The sequence below is a fragment of the Choloepus didactylus genome, chromosome 2 (genome assembly GCF_015220235.1).
Source record: "Choloepus didactylus isolate mChoDid1 chromosome 2, mChoDid1.pri, whole genome shotgun sequence".
Taxonomy (NCBI): Eukaryota; Metazoa; Chordata; class Mammalia; order Pilosa; family Megalonychidae; genus Choloepus; species Choloepus didactylus.
This window is the reverse complement of record NC_051308.1, coordinates 131,433,838-131,441,704: the sequence shown is the minus strand read 5'-3', so window position 1 is coordinate 131,441,704 and position 7,867 is coordinate 131,433,838.

Genomic DNA, 7,867 nt, shown 5'->3' with positions numbered 1-7,867 from the left:
TGAGAGACCCTGAATGCTTTTGATCACGTAGTGTAGTCTTGCTTTGTGTAACAAATGAATAAATAACTGGAGCACAGGTGCATCAGCACCCACTTGGCACACGATGCTGTGGGTCCCCTGCTCCCTTAAATTTTAACTTTGTGTCTGTGTTTCATTTCTGCATTGCCCTGTCAGCAACAACCAGATACAGTAAAAGATACTTTCTACTGCATCCCCCTAGATCTAGAATCTCAACATGTGTTTGGTTTTGGTGGGAGGACTCCAAAACAGGGATAAAACAACAATACTATTGGACAGTACTACCACAAGGTTTTAAAAATGTTCCCACACTGTTTGGACAGGTCTTGTCTAAGGACTTACGGGGACTGCAACTCAAGGATGGCATATTCCTATAGTATGTAGATGACTTTTTGCAAGCAGAACGAAAGAAACCTCAGATGAGAATACTGTTGTTATGATGAAAATGTTGGCACAAAAAGGCTAAAAAGTCTCACCTAAAAAAACTCAAATCTCTCAGACTTTTATGTTAAATACCTCTGAGACTTTGAACTCTCTGAGGGACAACGAGCTCTTTTGCCAAGCAGAAAAGAGGCTCTATATGGAATGTCTGAGCCTAGAAACAAGAAAGAACTCAGAGCATTTCTCAGTATGGCAAGATTCTGTAGAATGTGGATCCCCAACTTCGGTCTCATTGCCAAACCACTATATGAAGCTTTAAAAGGGAATGACAGAGAACAATTTGACTGGACACCCAAATGCAGGTTTGCCTTTAAGGACTTGAAGCAAAAGTTAACGGCTGCTCCAGCCTTAGGACTCCCAGAACCCATGAAAGAATTCCACCTGTTGATACATGAAAGGTTGGGAGCTCTAACCCAACCCTTCAGTGGGAACATCAGACCAGTAGCTTATTTATCCAGACAATTGGTCCCAACAGCAAAAGGATGGTCTGCTTGCCCACGGGCAGGAGCCGCTACTGTGACCTGTTACAGGAAGCTGAAAAGTTTGCCATAGGGCAACCTACCACAGTTTTCACCCCCCATTATGTCCTAACGTTGTTGGATAGAAAGGGGACACAAGGGCTGACCATGGGGTGCCTAAGCAAATACCAAGCTGCCCTGTTAGATAACCCAAATGTTGAACTGAAAGTGGTTACATAATTAAATCCCGCCACCCTTCTACTTGAATAGGTAGGAACTGAATGGCGGCAGCCTAAACATGACTGTCTATGACTTACTGAAGAAGTCTGTCCCAGCAGGCCTGGACTCACTGCTGTGCCTTTAATAGATCCAGACCTTGAGCTTTTCACAGATGGCAGCAGTTACATGGACCATGGGAAATGCCAAGCAGGCCAGGCAATAGTCACTCTCGATGGGGTGATTGAGGCAGGCGCATTGCCTCCTCGTTCTTCAGCCCAACGAGCAGAATGGATCACACTGTCTCGAGCGCTTCAAGTCAGTGCCAGTAGAAGAGTAAACATTTACGCCAATTCCAGATATGCCTTTGCTGTCTTACGTGTGCATGGGGCCATATGGAAAGAGAGAACTGTTACCATCCAGCAATAAGGACATTAAGCATGTAGATCTAATTTTAAAACTCTTAGAAGTAGTATTCCTACCCAAGGAGTTGGCAGGAATGCACTGCTAAGGGCACCAAAAGGCCAACTCAAAACAGGCTGCAGGGAATCAGTTAGCAGACCAGGTCACTAAAGCTGCCACTGGATGTCCCCTATCTAAGACTGTGATTTTAGCCTCATTAATTTTGGCTTCTGCCACTGAACTTGGCCGACAACCTACTGAAGTGCCTAAATATGCTGAAAGAGACTTACAAAGAGCAGAGGAATGGGGATTTACTCAGCAAACAAAGAGAGTGAAGAAGGGAACATCTCTTTCCAGAGAATCTAATAAAGGTCATTGTCAAATACTTCCATGATAAGAGTCACAATGGCTGAAGAGACTATGAATGAATGGCTATCCAGTTTCCTAATAGGTCCAAAGTTGAGAAGAACTATACAAATTATTAATACATAACATATGATTTGTGCAAAGATCAACCCCTGCACAGGACCACCAGTTTTAAACAAAGGAGTACAATATAGGGGTCTGGGCAGAGGAGAAGATTGGCAAATAGATTTTACTGTTATGTCCAGAGCCCCAGGCAACTTTAAGTACCTGCTAGTCTTTGTGGACACATTTATCATATGGGTAGAAACCGTTCCCAGCAGGACTGAAAAAGCACAAGAAATAGTGAAAATGCTACTTAAAGAACTCATCCCTAGATTTAGAAGCCCAATTTCTATTTAGAGTGACAATGGGGCAGCCTTTGTTTCCAAGGTCATAAAAGAAGTCTCTGGGCCAGTAAGCACAGAATAGCTTTTACATTCACCCTGGAGGCTCCAATCTACAGGAAAAACTGAAAGAATGAACTGCACTTTGAAAGAAGCTATAGCCAAAATTTGCCTAGAGACCCATTTCAAATGGGATAAAGCTCTGCCCATTGCCCACTTGAGAGTCCAGGACTGCTCCTGGAAGTGGGCTTGGTTTAAGCCCCTATGAAATCACATATGGGAGACCATTTCTCAAAAATGAACAAACCTACAGCTCTGAAATAGCAATCATACAATATGTTAGATCTTTAGGGGCAACTTTAAATGAAATTCAATGCTATGCTTATGATAGACTTAAATTCCCTACAGACACTCCATCACACAACATCAATCTGGGGTATTGGGTGTTGCCACAGACCTGGAAGTTCTCCCATCCAGACTCTCAACTCACCCCTAAGTGCATAGGACCTTTTTTAGTGTTGCTTGTTACTCATTATTCTCTCAAGTTGCAGGGTATCCAGCTTTGGGCCCACCACACCCATGTGAAGCTCTTGGAACGGCAAGAATGAGACACACCTCCCGTGCAATGGAAAGCTCTTGACTACCCTGACAAAAGTCCTCCAGCTGCAAGAAGCTCTCTCCAAGAAACTTCCAATCATGAGTATTCTTGTGATTGCCAGCCCTTAAACGGGCTCAAAGTCTTATTCAGGAAAGCTCCCTACGTGCTGAGGGCCCCAAGAAGATAGAGATTGTACGTGACCTGGCACCCTTGCTGGCCCTGTCTCCTTATGATTGCCTCTTTACTCATGACCTCAGGGATTTGAATATTAGCTAATTTAAATTTCTTGCTATATCTTAGACATGTAATCTATACCCAGAATGCTATTGTTGGTATTTTTATTCCCCCTACTGTGGGTTAAACCTGTTAATCTAACTGAAACTGGGTGGGGAAACAATTTTATCATAAAAACCTTCCAGGCCCTGGCATGGTGATGTCAATTAAAAGACTGTTGGATAAGCCATCCCAACCCATAAACCAAATCTTCCTCCTGTATCACTATACTGGTGCAAAACTTCCATCAAGTCCCAGACCTAAAATTTGAACCTCCTATGGAAGGGAAGCTGCTGGCCAACAGTCCATTTCCATATTTTAGCTTGAATCCTCCCCAGAACCAATCTCTGGAAGATGGGGAAGAAAGGAAAATAGGAAGAGGAAGCCTGTAGCTAAGATCCCATACCCCAGACTTGCCATATCCTGAAACAGCTGGATATTGGCAGGTAGACATAATGAGACTACTCCTAATTATATTGTAAATGGAATTCCAGATAAAAAGGCCATATGTCTGAACCACAAAAGGGGGGACAAAAAACATAGGGGGAGCCCTCCTATTCATATACTATACATTTCTCAATCCAGGGTGGGAACTAACGTATAAAACCCCAAGAAAATAGGATGCTTGGAAAAGATCTTGCTCACACCTGCCTATAAATTAGGTCCCCTGTCTAACCTCTGCTGTGGCCTTAACAAAACATCAGACAGTGACAAGATTTTCAGGAAGGTTCAGGCTTTTCAAGGAACTAATTGAGAAGTCCTATGTGCCCCCAAAGGTTACATTTTCATCTGTGGAAACCCAAGAGTCAATTACCTTTTGAGGGATTTGAAAGAGGCATCTTTAGCCTTCAGGTCCAGATACTCCAATGTTTGAACAGTGTTTGGATAAAGGCCAATGTATGTTAGGAAATCTAAAACCTATATCTCTGTTTACCAGCCTACCGACCATACCCAGAAGAGCTGGCCAACACCACTGCCTCTGCTCTCAAAGCCATTCAAATCTCCGTTGACACGTTGACTAATGTTGTTGTGGGTAACCAGTTTGCTTTAGACTCTCTCTTATCAGAACAAGGGGGAGTATGTGCCATAGCAAATACTTTCTGCTGTGCTGGGTAAATACCTCAAACTAGATAGAGTGAAACATAAGAAAACTATACACCCAAGCCACTTGGCTGCATAATATAAACAATCCTTCTGCACAATCTTCATAGGAATCTATCAAGAGTTACCTACCCAAATTATCTTGGTTCTTGCCAATACTTAGTCCTGTAATAACTACCTTTCTAATTCTTATCTTTGCTCCAATGATTTTGAAATTAATACCTTATTTTGTTTCCAAGTGCTTGCAGGCCACTGGACACTTCATGGCCTATCAGCCCCTGGACACCTCTGACCCTGAAAGAGGCAATCAGCAATTCCTCCCCCGGCTGGATGTCGAGTTTCATCAACAAGACCCAGGCTGATTCCCACTGCCAGCAGAAAGTAGTTAAGAGTCGTCATCGCCAGCTTTCCCAAGGTTGGTGAAAGATCCTAAAAAGGGAGGAATTGTAAGAGCCACCTGGAAAAAAAAAACCACCTGTTTCCTTTTTCTTGCTTGCAAACATTGCCCGACTTAAAGGTCAACCAATCAGAACAGAGCAAAGCTAATAGCTGCGGTCAAAAGTTGACCACAAAATCTAAGTAACCACAGCACAGGACTTTCCAGTCCATGGTGCAAGTGCAGTTCAATAACAAAATACCCTAGAATGAACATTAGCTCGTTATGATAGTAAATTCTCTGCCTCTGAGTGGGATTTAGAATTCTCTGCCTCTGGGTGGGATTTAGATACCATTTTTGAACATGTGATGTATGACCATGTATGTTAGAGTATGTAGTAACAGAGCATGTGCCATTGCTAACCCCTTCCTACCTGTCAATCCTCTGACCTAATCCCTTGACCCCTTCCTTACACAAGTCACTGTAACACCGCTACTCCTGTCACTCAGGGAGCCAGATCTGAGACTTGCTCTCCTGACCTCTGCTGGCTTAATAAAGCTCTTTCCCTTGTGAGACCAACCTTTGTGTGGACTCCAATTTCTGCTCCAGGCAAGAACCCAGGGAACCAGAAGAGGTCCCTAACAGGAGGATTTAATGAATTCATGCACATGAAGCATCTTGAACAGAGTCTGAAATGCAGTAGGCTCTTTATAAATGTGGGGAGGTGAGAGTGGCCTGTGTCCTGCTACCTTGTTCAGGATTTTTTTTAATGCATCGTGACATTTCCAGGGACAGTGCAAAGCAGACAGAACTGGGGAAAAGCTGTGATCTGTGACTGGAGCTCTCCCCAGAGCAGGCGTCAGTTCTTTAAACTTGCAAAGGAGGTCCTGTTGTATTCAGTTTGGGTCAGACCATAGCTGGAGTATCACATTCAGTTCTGGGCAGCTCATTTACAGTCTGGAGCACAGCCAGAGGCAGTCAATGGAGCAGTGTGCAGTCCAGTAATCATATCATATGAATTTGCTCACAGACATCTGTTGCGCTCCCAGGGCAGAGCACTGTGTTACATGCCTGGGGGTGAGGCTGGGTGGAGTGGGCTGCAAATATGCTTTAGAAATAGTTTATTCCTATTTAGAAATAGTTTATATGCTAGGGGCTAGAAAGTAAGAGATGTGGATTCTATTCAATTTAACAAACATTTCTCAAGGGCTGTTATGTTCAGGATGCTAAGTGGTCTAGTTTGCTAATGCTGCCAGAATGCAAAACACCATAAATGGACTGGCTTTTATAAAGGGGGTTTATTTGGTTACACAGTTACAGTCTTAAGGCCATAAAGTGTCCATCAACAAAGGGTACCTTCACTTGGAGAAAGGCAAATGGCATCCAGAAAACCTCTGTTAGCTGGGAAGGCACATGGCTGGCGTCTGCTTGCTCCCAGGTTGTGTTTCAAAATGGCGTTCTCCAAAATGTCTGCATCAGCTTCCAACAGATGTCTTCAAAATGTCTGTCTCAACTCCAGCTCACTATGAGCTCCTTCTGTCCGAGTTATATAGTGCTCCAGTAAACTAAATAAGGCCCACACTGAATGGGTGGGGCCATGCATCCATGGAAATTATCCAATCAGAGTTATCACCTACAGTTGGGTGGGGCGCATCTCCGTGGACACTGAACCAATAGGTTTCAACCCAATCCACACTAATATGTCTGCCCCCACAAGAATGCACCAAAGAACATGGCTTTTTCTGGGGGACATACACATACAAACCGGCGCAGTGGTTGTGCCAGTTTGAATGTATTGTGTCCCCCAAAATACCATTACCTTTGATGCAATCTTGTGTGGGCAGACATGTTAGTGTTGATTAGATTGTAATTCTTTGAGTGTTTCTATGGAGATGTGACCTACCCAACCAAGGGTGACAACTCTGATTGGATGGTTTCCATGGAGGTGTGGCCCCGCCCATTCAGCATGGGCCTTGATTGGTTTACTGGACCCCTATATAAAATCAGACAGAAGGAGCAAGCTTGCCACAGCCAAGAGGGACACTTTGAAGAACGCACAGGAGCTGAGAGAGGAACTGCAGGTGAGAGACATTTTGAAGACAGCAATTGGAAGCTGATGCAAACATCTCGGAGAATGCCATTTTGAAATGCAACCTGGGAGCAAACAGACGCCAGCCACATGCCTTCCCAGCTAACAGGCTTTCCGGATGCCAATGGCCTTTCTCCAGTGAAGGAACCCGATTGTCGATGAGTTACTTTGGACAATTTATGGCCTTAAGACTGTAACTGTGTAACCAAATAAATCCCCTCTTATAAAAGTTAATCCATTTCTGGTGTTTTGCAATCTGGCAGCAGTAGCAAACCAGAACAGTGGTATTGCATTTGTGGCCCAGGGGAAAGAACACTGAACAGAGTCTCGAGAGAGCAGGGTTCTAGTCTCACCCCTATCATCAAATAGCTGTGTGTCTGTGGGTAAGTTACTCTGAGCCTCAATTTTCTCACATCCAAAATGGAAGTTACACTACCTGCTCTATTAAAAGTACATCCAGGGCCCGGACCCACTGAGTTAGAATCTCCATGGAAGCAGCCTGGGAAGCATTGTGATATCAGTGCATTTGGGAAAAACTACCCTTTAGGGCAGTGTTCTCCATGTGGGAGCCTCAGACTCCCTACATCAGCATCTCAGAGGAACTTGCTTAAAAAGAGAATCCCAGGTCCCATCCCAGACTTGCCTAGATGAGAGCCTGAGAATCTGTATCTAAGATGATCTCTGGTGTTTCTCTGTACTCCCCAAATTTGAGGACCTCTATTACAGGATTTTTGTGAGGATTAAGTGAGAATGTATGTGGATATTTTGGTAGTCCTATATGAGGGATGATTTAGCAATGGGGGCCTTTTACTTTGGGAGGTCATCATAGTAACCATCTTTGAAAGTTGAAAGATTGTGCATTAGTCAGAATATTTGGGACTGCAAAGGTAGGCTTCAGGTAGAGAGATTTATTGCAGGAACCCACAGGGTGTCTGGGGATTTAGTTGCCTTATTAGCTGTGGTCACTGCGGGCCTAGTGCTTCTGAGACTTGGAGAATTAAAACAGTGATTTGAAGTGACACAAGAGCCTTATAACCCCAAAGTTACCCTCCTGTGGGTTGCACCAGGATGTTGACTTCCCCAAAGAGAGGCTTTGAGTGAGTCAAACTGCTACCACCCAATATGGAACACTCTTTTGGGTAGAAT